The following is a 13,920-nucleotide window of genomic DNA, read 5'->3' on the forward strand; positions in this document are numbered from 1 at the left end:
CAACATCGCTCCAGTGAGAAACAAACGCTCTCACATTTTAGCTCTTTTCCCATTCGCTGCTCTCCGCAGCCAAGTGATGACGTAATTTTTCTTGTATCACTTCGCGCTCTGAATTTGTCTGTGCAGTGGTTTTCGCTATAGTAGAACGGGACGATATATGCGGTTCAAACTTGTATGCAGACTTCGAAAATGATGTGCGATGTTTGGTACAGTTCGGATATACAATCAACAGTCTTCGTTCCTCTCTTGGTTTAACCCTTTCATTACGGCAGTGTGCTCCGCCGAAGTGCTACCCCTGTACGCAGCACTGCGCCGAAAAGTATGCACATCGCGTATGCACACACGAGTGTCGTAACGAAAAGGTTAATCATTTAGTGTATCACAAGTGATGACTGTCTTTCATACACGTATCTGAACGATCAACTCATATTTGATTATATGTTCGTGAGAGGTTACTTGCATGACACATTGTGTATCATTCGATATTGATCGAAATCCAAACACTGCTGCTGGCCTATCATTCACCGTGCTACACTTGGATGCTCAAGCGGGAGATTCGAACATTCTGAACAATGAAGTTGCGGATGATCCCCTGTTAAAGGGATACCAGTACATATAACAAACAGCTCTTTTCAGGGCCACCATTTGAAGTTACAAAAGAGCTCAAATAACAGATTTCTGAACAATGAAAAGAATACATTAAAAGACAATTGTTCCCAACAGTCACAGTTCAACGCCAAACTTACGTCCGTGCTCCTAGACTCAGACCTTTCTACTTTTATGTACTCCCCTGTGCTTCCACTCACACATTTACAAGAAGAACATTCAGCTCAAAATATCCATTCATTCATTGTGAATTCATTCAGATGCAACTTCAAACAGTCCTACGTCCACCTTGCGGTTATATCACGGATATAACCCATCTCTAGATTTTTTTTTCAGTTACTGGTATTTCAATGATAGCACAGAGACAAATCAATCGGATTACATCTCAAAAATCGATAAAATATGTAAATTTTATCGAAGGTGTAACGAATTAATAACTTTATAATTACATTCTGCCAAGACGCATCGATAAGAACTTTAAATGCTTGGGGCGCTAAATTTATTCCCAATTAATTATTCAATCAGCTTATTATAAGCAATATTATATCGTTCCAAATCGATTCTAGAGCTATGGCGATGAATGAGTTACAGCGTGCGTTAAGTATTGTACCAATTCAATTAATATTTCATAACAACTTCCAGTGATGGTTGGCTGAATTGAGCGGGACAACATAAACACCGAGCACGAGTGTCTCCGGCGGTAGCGGCTTTATCCCAATGATGCGACGATAATTTTAATGATTTAGTGTACTGTCACATGTCACAGAGAGTTACACTCACCGGAAGTCTGCGCATGAAATGGTTCTAAAAGAGTTCTAAAGGTTCTAAAAGAGAGACAAGTGAGCACAAATCGCGGAGCAGTTCATCTCACAGGATCCAGCATCTCGCTGTGTTAGTGTGCACAGCATCCTTGGCGTACTACTCATTTCAACTTCCATGGGAAAACTCATCCGCACGTCTGAAATTTTCGCAAATCCCAGTCAACTGTCGAATGTCGAGGTAACCGGACGCGGAAAACAACCCAAAGCGAGAACCCGATACTGAGCGCACCATCTTCTCGTGTGTGAAAGTGATTCAAGCTCTGGGAAACATCCTACATATCTTAAAGCATTTTTTGCTGTAAAACTCACTGTGTGTAGGTGTAGATGTGGGAAGAATATAATCATCATTTCCTCCCGCATCGGGTGTATATGAACTTATTCCAGGATCGTGCATAAGTGGACGAAAAAAAGTTCTAAACTTTAATGGATGTTCGTGAAAGTTGGTCTTCTCCCAGCAGAGAAGAGGGTGGCAAATAACCTCAGTGGAAGGAACAAACAAAAACCAAAGCCAAGTAAACAATTTTTCTTCTGCATAATCGCGGCAGGAGGGAAAGTGGAGCAAGAAGCAGTAGTGGTATGGTGATTCCGGAAGTGCATACTCCATCGTTTTGGATGCTTGCCGATGATACAAGTTTGTGCGACTGGGTTCACACTAGAGCACTTGCCGCAATTATTGGATGTATGTAAAAGTAGACACAAATCTGCATGGATTATACTCTTAGCATAGGCCTTGACACGGGCGATTCGTTTTGGCGTGTATAGTGAAAGAATCGATGCTATAGATTGAAAATTGTCATGTTTAAAATTAAGATAAAACATGTTTGATATACATTATGGTGAATGTGAGGCTGTTCAGTAAGCCGATATGGATTTCATGGTATGAGATTATTAAAATGAAGTGAAGTGCTTACGAAATCAGTGTGTTTGAAGAGCGGCGGAATTATAATATTGTCAATTTGTTCCAAAGTTGCAAACAGGTGCATAAAGTGAACCACATTGAGAAGAATATTAAGTGAACACAATGATTTTTTCCGGAGGGAAATAATCATACTACGATCGAAAACAATATGCCGAATATGGGTGAATCGAAACATATGTGAGCTGGAGATGGGGAAAATAAAGAATAGAACGTCGCTGTTTATATGAACCTACGTAGCATCTGTTTGGATTTTTTGAAATCCTTGAAGGTAATCAATCACATGAAGAAGATCATCTCATTTATGTAATAACATTCATGATGGAGAAGCAACAAGATGCCTCTCACTGAACATATAATTAGTGTGAACATGTGTATTTATGACAAATGCAATGCACAATATTTTTTATCTGTAAGTTTTTCCAATCGAAACGAAATGATTTTTTTTTAAATCTCCCTTTTGTTAAAGATGCCGAATTTGTTTTTGTGTAATCGTAAGCCTTCCGAATCTACGGAGTTTTCATTTTTTTTTATATATATAAATCGTTTATTTTTACAGGCTCAGTTACATTAGTTTAAAGGAGCCGAATTCATAAATATATGTTTTAAAACTATACATAAATAATTTTCCTAACACTATGGTTAGTAAGGTGGAAAACCGATTACTCGCGGTTTACTCGAGTTTAGAGGGTGACATATTCTTTCAGGAAAGGGATGGGATATAAGGGAATTGTTACAATGTTGATGATCACACTCGATTCTTAAATCTATTCGTATATCTATTGTATATTTACATTTCAACTTATTTTGCTGTTTATACCAAGGGGGCCAATCGCTCGCAATGGATGAAAAGGAGGGTATAAGGACATAGGTACAATCACACACGAAGATCGATAGCTTTAAGGAAAACATATATTTGGGTCATGTAATCATGGTCTAACCGAGCCAACACATCTCTCACCGGCACATTGGGCTGTCTTCCTCGGGCCCGAAAGGAGAGTTTTCATAGTTTGCAATACTTTAGCTTTCGTAAATAATTCTATGATAATAATGGCTTTCAACACGAACATCAATTTATAATTACAGTTTCGAAGTATTTCGATATTCAAAACTGTTTGGGTGGAATTTTCTTTAGTTTTTTTGATAATTAAGCTGTCTTACTCTTGATGTGTACATTTAGATATCTAAATTCAGTCAAACCTTCATTCTCTTGCAATACTAAAAATTTTAGAGATCCGTACTGTTATTGTTTGTTCAATACAATCTTGTTGATGTGCGCGATTAGTATAAAAAACACGTTGAAAATGATTTTGATTAAAAAAGGCGTTGAGGGCCTGGGATATTTTGACATTTTTTAGTTCAATATTGTCTCGGAATATCGGTATCTTTGAATTTATGAATAAATAACGAAATTGCCGGACTGCATCTTTCGGATGTAAAGAAATGAAAAAAGTTTATTCTAATAGATTGTCCTATATCGGACGACATTACGCGTACAGGAAATCCAGAGTTTGATTTCTCATCGTTGAACAGTATATTTTTTATTTACAAAATTAATTAATGCTCATCGAAATTCTGTTTCGGGTACATGGTTTTGATTACACGATTCCATCACTTTTTCATATGTTTTGATGACCATTGTCAAAACTAATCTATTGTTCGAAACTGGTAATACTTCGGCAGATTCAGTTCTTGTGGAATGAATAAGACTCCGTTATTATCATGCCATCGTATCACGGCCTTGGTAGCTAACTAAATCTGGTCACAACATAACTGGGCAGGGGGTCTTCGTAGCCACTTGGTTACGCGTTCGCTTACCAAGCGATCGATCGTGAGTTCAAACTCAGGGCCCTCAATTGACCATCTTTGTGTTGTTATAGAATAACTACGTCCACGCAACCATCATCAGCGATGGAAATCGATCCACGGTGGAACAAAGATCGATTCATCCATACAACTGCTCTGCTCTGCAAGAAACATCGGGCTGCTGTTCTATAAAAAAACTCAACAATGATCAATATCAACTGTCTCCGCTGTCCGGTCTGCTGAACAATGGATGAACAGAAAGAATACCCTTACGCCTAAATGGCTACTACTGTGTAATTTACCATAATGTAATGGAACAGAAAACTTAACGCCTAAATGGCTACTACTAACTACTGTGTAATTCACAATTCATAGAAACATAAAACATATGTACATGTACACGATTAAAACCCGGCTCTGTTACAGCTAAATGCTAATGAGCCTAATAAATAAATGGGATAAAAAAAAACATAACTGGGCGATCAAGGGAATATGTTTATTCTTGTATGAATTCGAATTAGTATTATTATCCTTTTACCAGTTTTCCCATACGCTTTAGACTATAGACACCTGGTAGATTCCGGTAAACTTATGTCGTTCCTCCGGGGGTCGATTCAATTTTTACCCTTTCGGCCATCGATCGAAACAAGTTATAATCGGAATTTTCGGGTTTCGTAGTTGATAGATGTCGAGGCATTTGAGTAGAATATCCCTTCATTGGGAAGCATGATGCGGATTTTAACACAATAGAAACAATAATTCAGTTAATCTACACATGAGATTAACATTGGATAGACGACAAAGGACTCAACGCAAGATCGTAGCTGGTTATGCCACGGAGTAGACGATGTTTATTGCAATATAGGTGGCAATGGTCTGGGTTACGAAGAACGTGCGTTGTCGGGCCGGCTCTAGGCTTCAAGTAGAATTTCTAAGGATTCTCTGAAAATTATTGATGTGTGCAGCGCCAACACATCATTCAGTTACGAAGAGCCCTTGGGAGTGGTCGACGGTCATCATTGTATTGAAGATTGCCCCAAAAAGAATGCACGCATCGTTAGTAAATGGACGTTGTTAGTAAAAACCAAACAAAAATGTTGGAAGTTCATTTTTTATCACATAAACTCATACTGTCAAAATAAGTTTAGTAGAACAGTTCTCGATCTCTGCTATGTATCGATTGTATGGCACAACTTCCAACCAGCGTTCTTCTTGTGTTTCAACGCGGACTTCTTAGCGACAACTTTTGACTGTTTTTTTAAAATTCTTTTCAAATTGTGTAATGTTTTCTGTTGAAAGACATGATTCTTAAGATGTGTCTTCATCAATTCCTTAAGTTCTTCATTGGTCAAATTTTCGGGCAACTAGAGGGATTTCTGTCCTTTAGAACGAGTGTTAAATCCTTGTAGGTAGTTCTGACAAGAATTTATAGTCGAATTTCACGTACACTGAAGTCGCTTTTTACGCGGGGGATACGTGCCGCGTAAATTCAGAAATCCGCGTAAAAACAACAGCGTAAATTCCAAAATCCGCGCCTAAAAACCGCGTAAATTACAAAAACCGCGTAAAAATAAACCATGTAGTTTTCAAAATCCGTGTAAAAATCTAACATACAGTGAATTATTAGTTCAAAATGCGACCCATATTCTTACAATTGATTACCTGAATTTTATTGCATGCTACAATCATGCTATCTGTATCTTCTCAGCTTCTAACCAGTGATACAATAAAAAATTTGTATCGTGAAAAGTCACATCAATTAGCATATTGAATTTTTACGTGGTTGATGCGTGCAGTGAAAAAAAGGCGGATATTTCGAAATCCGCGTAAAAAAACCACGTAATCAGCAATAAACATTTCAATACACTTCCGGAAGGATCTTCAAGTTCCGATAACATTCTCCGAATCCATTTCCCTCACATTTACCCGAAACCCACTCACCCGAAAGGCAGTTACCCGAAAGACATTCACCCTAATTCCACTCACCCGAATGTAACAAATACCCGAATGCGTCATTTACCCGAATGCAACAATTACCCGAATGTGACATTTACCCGAATGGGACATCTACCCGAATGCGACAGTTACCCGAATGTAACAATTACCCGAATGTAATGTCTACCCAAATCCTAGACTTACTCAAAAGAAGGATATATTCGAATAGTACGCAACATTTATTATTAGGAAGTATTTGTATATTTATTTATGATGAGTGTTATATGAAGATCATAGTTGTCTTGTACGTTCATTTAAATTCAAAAAGTTCGTATTTTTCGTGGGTAGTGCAATTTGGGAAATAGCGGCGTTGGATAAAATCCTATTGAGAATAATAAAAAGTGAATGAATGCAGTTCTATAACGTATTATGAAATTTATCTATTTATATGGATGACGCAGCTCGTTCACTTAAAAGAAAGCTGACAATTTTGGTACATACGTATTATGGCACTGAAGTGTAATTTATATTATGAATTTATTGTTTCGTAATAAAATTTATTCTGAGATGGGAGAGAAGTCCCATCTAACGAGGATGAGCAACCGAGGTGGCCTCAAGCCGACAAGGTGATGCAATCCGAGTTGGCCGCCGACCGTAATACACCAGGTAAACGTATGCCGTCCTAACTAAAGGATCGTCTCCTATGTTTCAAACAAACCGGGCAATCGGTTTGCTTGCGAGAGGCCGCCGCTTCCGACGGCGGGTCGGCGGCCGACTCGGGTTGCGTCCTTTTACTCGTAAAATGGAAAATTCGCCCCATTACGTTGACCTCACAATAAATTTCATCACGAAAATATAAATTCATGATAAACATTGCACTGCGGTGGTGAATACGTGAGTACTATTTTTTTTATCAATTCTTTTCACATTGTCCTGCTTATATTTTTATGTTAAAATTACCTGCTTAATTTTCTAAATAATCCATGACCCATGCTCATTTTTGGGCCTTAATCAACACAGAAAGAAAAGAAGACGGCATGTCAATTGTGCATATACTAATTTTTAAAAATGACACCGCGAAGTCTTCAAAATCTTTTTCAAATTTCCTCATTACAATTTCTCATTTCACTTCATATTTTTGTTACTTTTTCATGTTTTTTTGATTTCATCCTCTTTATCAACAGGAGATTCGAAAAAAAAAATCACAATCTGGTTTGTCGGAATCTTTCCTTCTCATTCGGGTCCATTCGGGTAAATGTCGCATTCGGGTATTTGTTGCATTTGGGTACATGTCCATTCGGGTATTTGTCGATTTCGGGTAAATGTCCATTCGGGTATGTGTCGCATTCGGGTATTTTTTACAGTCGGGTAAATGTGTTTCGGGTAAACGTGTTTCGGGTGAATGGGACACAACGATGTTCGAGTGGCACTTGGCATAGGCCTTAGCCTTAATGAAACGCCATACGGAATACCGGGTCCATTTTTTTACCGTCTGATGCTACCAGTCCGAATACCATGACACTGGCCAGATGTTTCGTCAAACTTAAGTTTGAGTACTCGTCAGCTATCTCCTTTATCGACAGAGAGCTGATGTATCAGTCTATTCTAGAATTTGATACGGGATCCTTTGAGAAAATTTAAGATCTTCTTGCAGCGCTGGGCACGTAACTCCCGGATATGCTGAGTTATCATCTGGGTCTTCTTCCGTATTCGTGACTTAGCACCACAGTCTTCCTATATGATTCCCATCATAGTGTACGGTTATTTATTCCTGCCTCCTGAGTAGTTTTGCTCATGAAATGCATGGGATTGGGTGAAATTTTCCTCTTGATCTTGGAAACAGATTTTTTTCGTCCGAACTGACCTTGGGCGACTCGAGAAGGTGCTTGGAGGTAGTCGCCTTCTTTTTTCAGATTCAAAACTCTTTTTACAATCTACCGGGACACTCCAACAGCAACCGCACCTCGCTTCGCGTCATTTGGGAGCGGGATAAATGACGGATACGCTGCCACTTTGCCATGGCTTGAAACAATGATTGCACAAATTGACGAGTTCTGTTTACGTTTTGTTTACTTCTGAGTTATAGCACACACAAACAAAGAAACCCTTAGTGTTACGCGCAAATTTGAAATGTCTTTGACGTATGTATAAGGTTGCATTCAATGTAACACATATTCTGGCTTATGAGGCTCGTCCTAATTTGGCGATTGAACATCCGGTAGGGTAGAGCGGGGCTAGTTGGTAATTTTTGAATAAATTTAGTTATAACTTTGTAGTAAGAAGTTTTGCGTTAGAATGTTATGTACCACAATGAAGCTTACCTTCACCCTTTCAATGAAAAATAACCAGAGAATCAATTATTTGACATTTTATTTTATTTAACGTCTTTATATTTCAGAATAAATTGACCAACCAACCCCATACACGGGGTTAATTGGTCAATAATAGGCATGTTATTTTTGAGCAAATAATAAGCATTTTTCCATTAGAAGTTTCCTTCATTATAAAGTAATTAATTAAATCAAAACAAAAACAGTTAACTAATATCATGTAGCAAGTAAAAAAACAAATTAATGAAAATTTCAAATTCTGATCGTTGAAAATTAGTCAGACAATCTTTTCTAGCGATTTCGTCTCCCTTCATCTTTGTGGCAAACCAGAGATGCCAGGGTCTCTATAAGACATTAGTTCATTTGCGCTCGAAAATTCGAATGATTGTGACATTGAATTTCTATTATTTTGGCCCTACTATACAATAGATTAACCTAGATCTTTCAAACGACCACTTCACAAATCGAAGGTTTTCCGATTAAATACCTTTTCTACAATTAGTTTCATGGATATGGTTTGAGTTACAACCAAAATTTCAAAGCTGGAATAAACAAATAGAGTTATCACAGTTCCGTTTTTGTGTTAAGAACTTTCCTCCGATATTATGGTGATGACATTTGTACCGTTTGCCCCAAAGTATATAGAAATAGCCTCCAGGTATGCTACATTACTCAAAGCGTTATTGTGAGTTCTGATATTCAATGTAAGCGTTTATTATATTTAATGAAAATTTTACAGCCAAAAATATAAATATGACAATTATATTGCAAGTGGTTTGTGTGGTGGTTGTCTCATTTCAAATACACTGGATTTAGCAGTAAAACATATGCTTTCTATATTGTTTATAGCTTGCGTAATGAAACACGGCATACCTGAAAATTTTATATGCGTTGCTGTCAAACGAGCAATTTGTGTGACCAACTAGACCCTCTATATATAAAAAATAATATTCATGAGAATTCAACAAAAATAATTTTGAAAGCGATTTCCATTAACACTTAAAGGTAATACGTACAATAAAGCTTTGTTCTACGTTTGAGCCGATTTTTTTCATGGTTATTAACCAGTTTTAGAACACATTTTATAATGCGCAAACCGTGACTGATTTTTGGCGAAATCGGAACCATGTCCGTATTTTTTAACCTACTTAATAAAAAGTTTTTCCGATTCGATTATTATTTTGTATCAGCAATTCGCTATTTTTCATCCATAGATCGCTAATTTTTTGGACGCTCAAATTCCAAGATATCGTCACTGACCAACTTACCCGTATGACCAACTAGCCCCGCCCTACCCTACGTATGCAGATATGTGTCCAAAGCTTCTACATTACTCTTTACCCCTTTATTCTCCAAAAAAATTTTACTAAAGCAATTAAGCCTTGGCGAGATTCTTTACTTCATCAGGAGTGGGAGTGGGCCAGTACACCGAGCTTCGATTTTATCTCGTGGACAACAGGATATCTAGGGTGTAGTTGATTAAAGCACTATTTCCGATATTTGGAAGCGATCATGAGTCGTTCTCCGAACAGGATACAATCATCCGATGCCCTAACTTGAAACCACCTGAGTTCAGGCTCGATGATGTGGATCCTGAACGACAACTCAGAACCCAAAAGGAAGGGCTCTGAACATTAGGCTACAGATATAATATCATCCTCTAGATCAGGGGTTCTCAAACTATTTTTAGCAATAGACCCCTTTTTCTGAATTAAGTTATATATCAGACCTCTATAGCCATTTTTTCAAACAAAAACTATTTCTAGTTTTTGTGTTATTCATACAAAATTTTTACTAATTTAAAGGCTTTGCGGTTGGTTAGCCTGTTATAAGGCCGTAACAACTGTATCGCCACCAACAGAAAATATTGTTTTCGATACTCCAAGTTTTTGAGAACTGCTAAAAATGTATGGTATTAATTTTGGGAATAATTTTTATGTCAAAACCGCGAATTCAGAGCGCCGGAAAAAACTTCTGTTTAAATTCGTTGAACATGCATAAGTTGATAAATTTTTCACTGTAAGCGTTCTACTTAGGATATACTGTGTAAGTTCGTGCAGTTTCCTCAATAAAAAAATTTATGAATTGATGAAAAATTCAAATTTTATATTTTTTCCTATATTAAAAATATTTTTTTCGCAGCACTAGAGATATTTTTTTATTTTTTGTGTACCCAAAGACACAATAAAATGAACATACAAGGCAGCGGCAAGCAGTGTTTTTGGGCTTAACGGGCAGTGGCAACTATATTGCCACCAATTTCTCGACTGCTTCCACAGTTTATTTTTTATCAAAGATAATATGTTCTTCCTCATGTAAGGATTATGTTCTCTGAAGTTTCAATTCACCTAAGTTTCCTCACCTAATTTCCACGGCCTTAAAAAGGGTTAAACCAAGGTTGTAATGTGCATTGAACAGAAATCTTAATGTCTGGATTTGTCTGGGTTTTTGTCGACATTTTTTATATTTAATTGCGAATTTCATTAAACATTTTCACGAAATGATCGTTTGATGTGTGTGGAAGTGGACGCGGTTTGCTGACGAGCAATGACAATGAAGTGTCTTTCGCGAGGCATGCTGAGAAGGAGTTTGGATAGAGTTTGCCCACAAGGGCTTTTCTCAAGGACTAGAACTGCAAAAATTTGAAGTCTCTATAATACAACACAATCAATCAATCAATATTTTTTACGTCTGATGTGTAAAACATGGTTGACCAGTTATTTTTTCTTATCATATATCGACGCATTATACTTAAACTCGATTGTTGCAGACATGTGCAACGAACCAGTTTCTTCGGTGTTCAGTAAATTTTTGGGATAAATTTTCTCAACTACGGGAATGCTATTCCACCACCACGGATAGTTGTGGCTAGAACTTTATCCCATAACATGACTACATTGGTTCGTTCATCCGGAGAATAGTCTGAAAAATCAACATTGCGCAGCTCTCTGAATTCCTCATCAATTGGTTGAAAATGAACCGAGTCGTTGAAGTTGATGCATTACACTAGCCTTAAATTTGTTGAGCCGATCAACGGATATTTTTCCATCGTTTGTGTACTCCCTAATAAGTAGTTTAGCCGTTGTACCAACCTACACATTTTCCAAGCTCTCGTAATTTTCTTGATCAAACACAACTTTATTCAGATCTTTTAGCATTTGCATGAACACATTTGTGGAAAAAATATCCAATATCGTGCGGAAAAGTCTCGAATTGCTCGGTAGGATACTCACTTTGAAATAGCTTGTTCATGTTATTAATTACTTTGAGTACGTATGACAAAAATGTCAAATAAATATTTGTCTACCACTTTGGCATTCATGGTTAACATGTTTCACAAATCCAAAGCAGATTCGGAGTGGTTCATATCTGTCAAGCACCTTTGCATCACTGTTTCCGGTAAAAGTCATCTAGTCGCGCATGGATGCAGTAATGTCAAGGGTTTTGAATTCAAGAATTTCCTGAATCTCGTCACACTTACTTGTCCGCAAGGAACTGCAGCTAAGACAGCTATTGGTTTGCTGGTCATCTGGAATATGCTTACACGCATACGAAGAGAATAAGACAGGACTATAGCAAATACACTCCATAATGAAAAACAATTGACAATCTCTTTTAACCAAAGCACCAAGAGAGTTGCCTAGTGAAGTCATGGTCTTTGCTCCATCAGCCCCATAGCCAATCAAATAAATTTGGTGTGCAATTTTGTCCATCGTAAACAACGAAACCATCTCGTCATACAACGTTCTAGAATCCTTTCGAGTAACCTGTATGAGGTCATTCACGAACAGTATACCATCCTTCCAAAAGTTAGTTCTGGCTACTAAGGGTGCTCATACACTGTTTGATCGAAACCAAATATTTGACTCTTTTTGACAGATAAAATTTGATCAACGTGTACTGATCAAATATATTCGACACAAAACACGACAAGCAAATATTCAATTATTGGAAATATTTTTTTGGTCTGTTCTTCGAACCTGGCGGTGCATGTTTAGGTTACCTTAAATATTTCAGTCGAATTTTTTCCATGTTTGATATCAAACTGTTTGTCACAAAATAGTGTTTGTACGAATTTCAAACCAAGCTTTATCTGTCAAAAAGTGTCAATTATTTGACCTCCGGACAAACAGTGTACAGTGTTATATAAATATTAATTTAATTGAAAATATGTTAATACAAATTACTCACAAATACTTGATTAGCACAAACACAGCATATACTGTATCTTGAAAGTTTCAAACAAGAACTTTTGTTAATTAATGGGGGTCAATTTTAAGACTTCGTCGACCCCTCAAAATAAATTTCCGTTCATGTCGACCCCTGATAAATCAATATCGACCCCACTGCTCTAGATGGATAGATACCATTTGCTAACGTATACGTAGTCTTCCTCTGCTATTTGCTATATCCGGACGTAAATGTTGATTGTTGATGACATGGCTTAGATACTGGACCTGAACGACCTGCCTCATCAAACTATTTTGTCACGTATTGTCACGACTTGCTTCATCAACTTCCACGTGCAGAAACGCATCGTAGAGAACATCTTGTCTGATGAGCAGTTGGTGGAAATATTCTTTGGGAGGAAAAGCTAGTATTGATGCGGAATTCGAATAGTTTCCGCAGGTTCTAAACGAACCAGTGACCTTGCGTACCACAACTATCGGAGTGAAATGGTATTCAATTGCTCTAGGCGGTCGAGCTCTTGACTCACGGTATCTTGCACTACATACGCTACTAGATTATTCGAACAGTGAATCGAGTTCTACAGTTTTTGTAAATCCAACTTCACTGATAACAGACTTTTTCACACTACAGTGTCTATTCAATTTTTTCTACTGTCTAGGTGAAGCTAAAATATTTTAACAACATTAGAAGTATATGACTGCCATACCTGTCGCGTTCTACGGTATTCATTTTCCGTAGTAGTACTTTGGCTTCATCATCTAAACAAATACCAGCAAGTGAAAGTCAAACGGAACTCATTGGTGCCTCCCGCGACATAATCTACAATCTGTTCAGGTCCAACTGTTGAACTGTGGAACAGTGGAACGATAGGAATACATTTGTGATATCATCGATACGATGAAAACTGTGCACGAATAAATCCGTCTCTGTTACAGCTGAGGTTCTTATGAGCCTAAATAAAATAAACAGATGGGATAAAATAAAAATTGTTGTTGTCGCTCCCAGTATAGACGCCCTACAAACGAAAAGTCCACTGTTAGGGACCGACACGGGACTCAACGTGTGAACTAGTACTTCCCCATAGATGTGTGACCATCTTAAATTGCACACATACAGTTCTTGTTCTCATTAGGAAAGCAACGAGAATTCATTCATAATTCTCAATTAAGCTGTGGCTCATAAAATAGCTAATTTCAAGCATGAATTTACCAAAGGTAATATACTTAAGCGATGAGTGTTGGTTGCATTTTACAGAAATTAGGCAGCATTTCATTTTGTGGTATATTAAGTGGAGTAAAAATTGTAGATGGTTGTG

The 13,920-nt window shown here is 37.5% G+C and overlaps 1 protein-coding gene across 1 annotated transcript in view; it reads left to right on the forward strand.

The window, feature by feature from the left end:
• Positions 1-1,562: 1,562 nt before the first annotated feature.
• LOC129779994 (uncharacterized) overlaps positions 1,563-13,920 on the forward strand; it is a 161,171-nt gene continuing 148,813 nt past the window's right edge. Inside the window, exon 1 of the mRNA XM_055787866.1 lies at positions 1,563-2,614. The gene's annotated coding sequence lies outside the window, so the exon portion shown is untranslated. The remainder of the gene's footprint in view (positions 2,615-13,920) is intronic.

The sequence above is a fragment of the Toxorhynchites rutilus genome, chromosome 1, assembly GCF_029784135.1.
Source record: "Toxorhynchites rutilus septentrionalis strain SRP chromosome 1, ASM2978413v1, whole genome shotgun sequence".
Taxonomy (NCBI): Eukaryota; Metazoa; Arthropoda; class Insecta; order Diptera; family Culicidae; genus Toxorhynchites; species Toxorhynchites rutilus.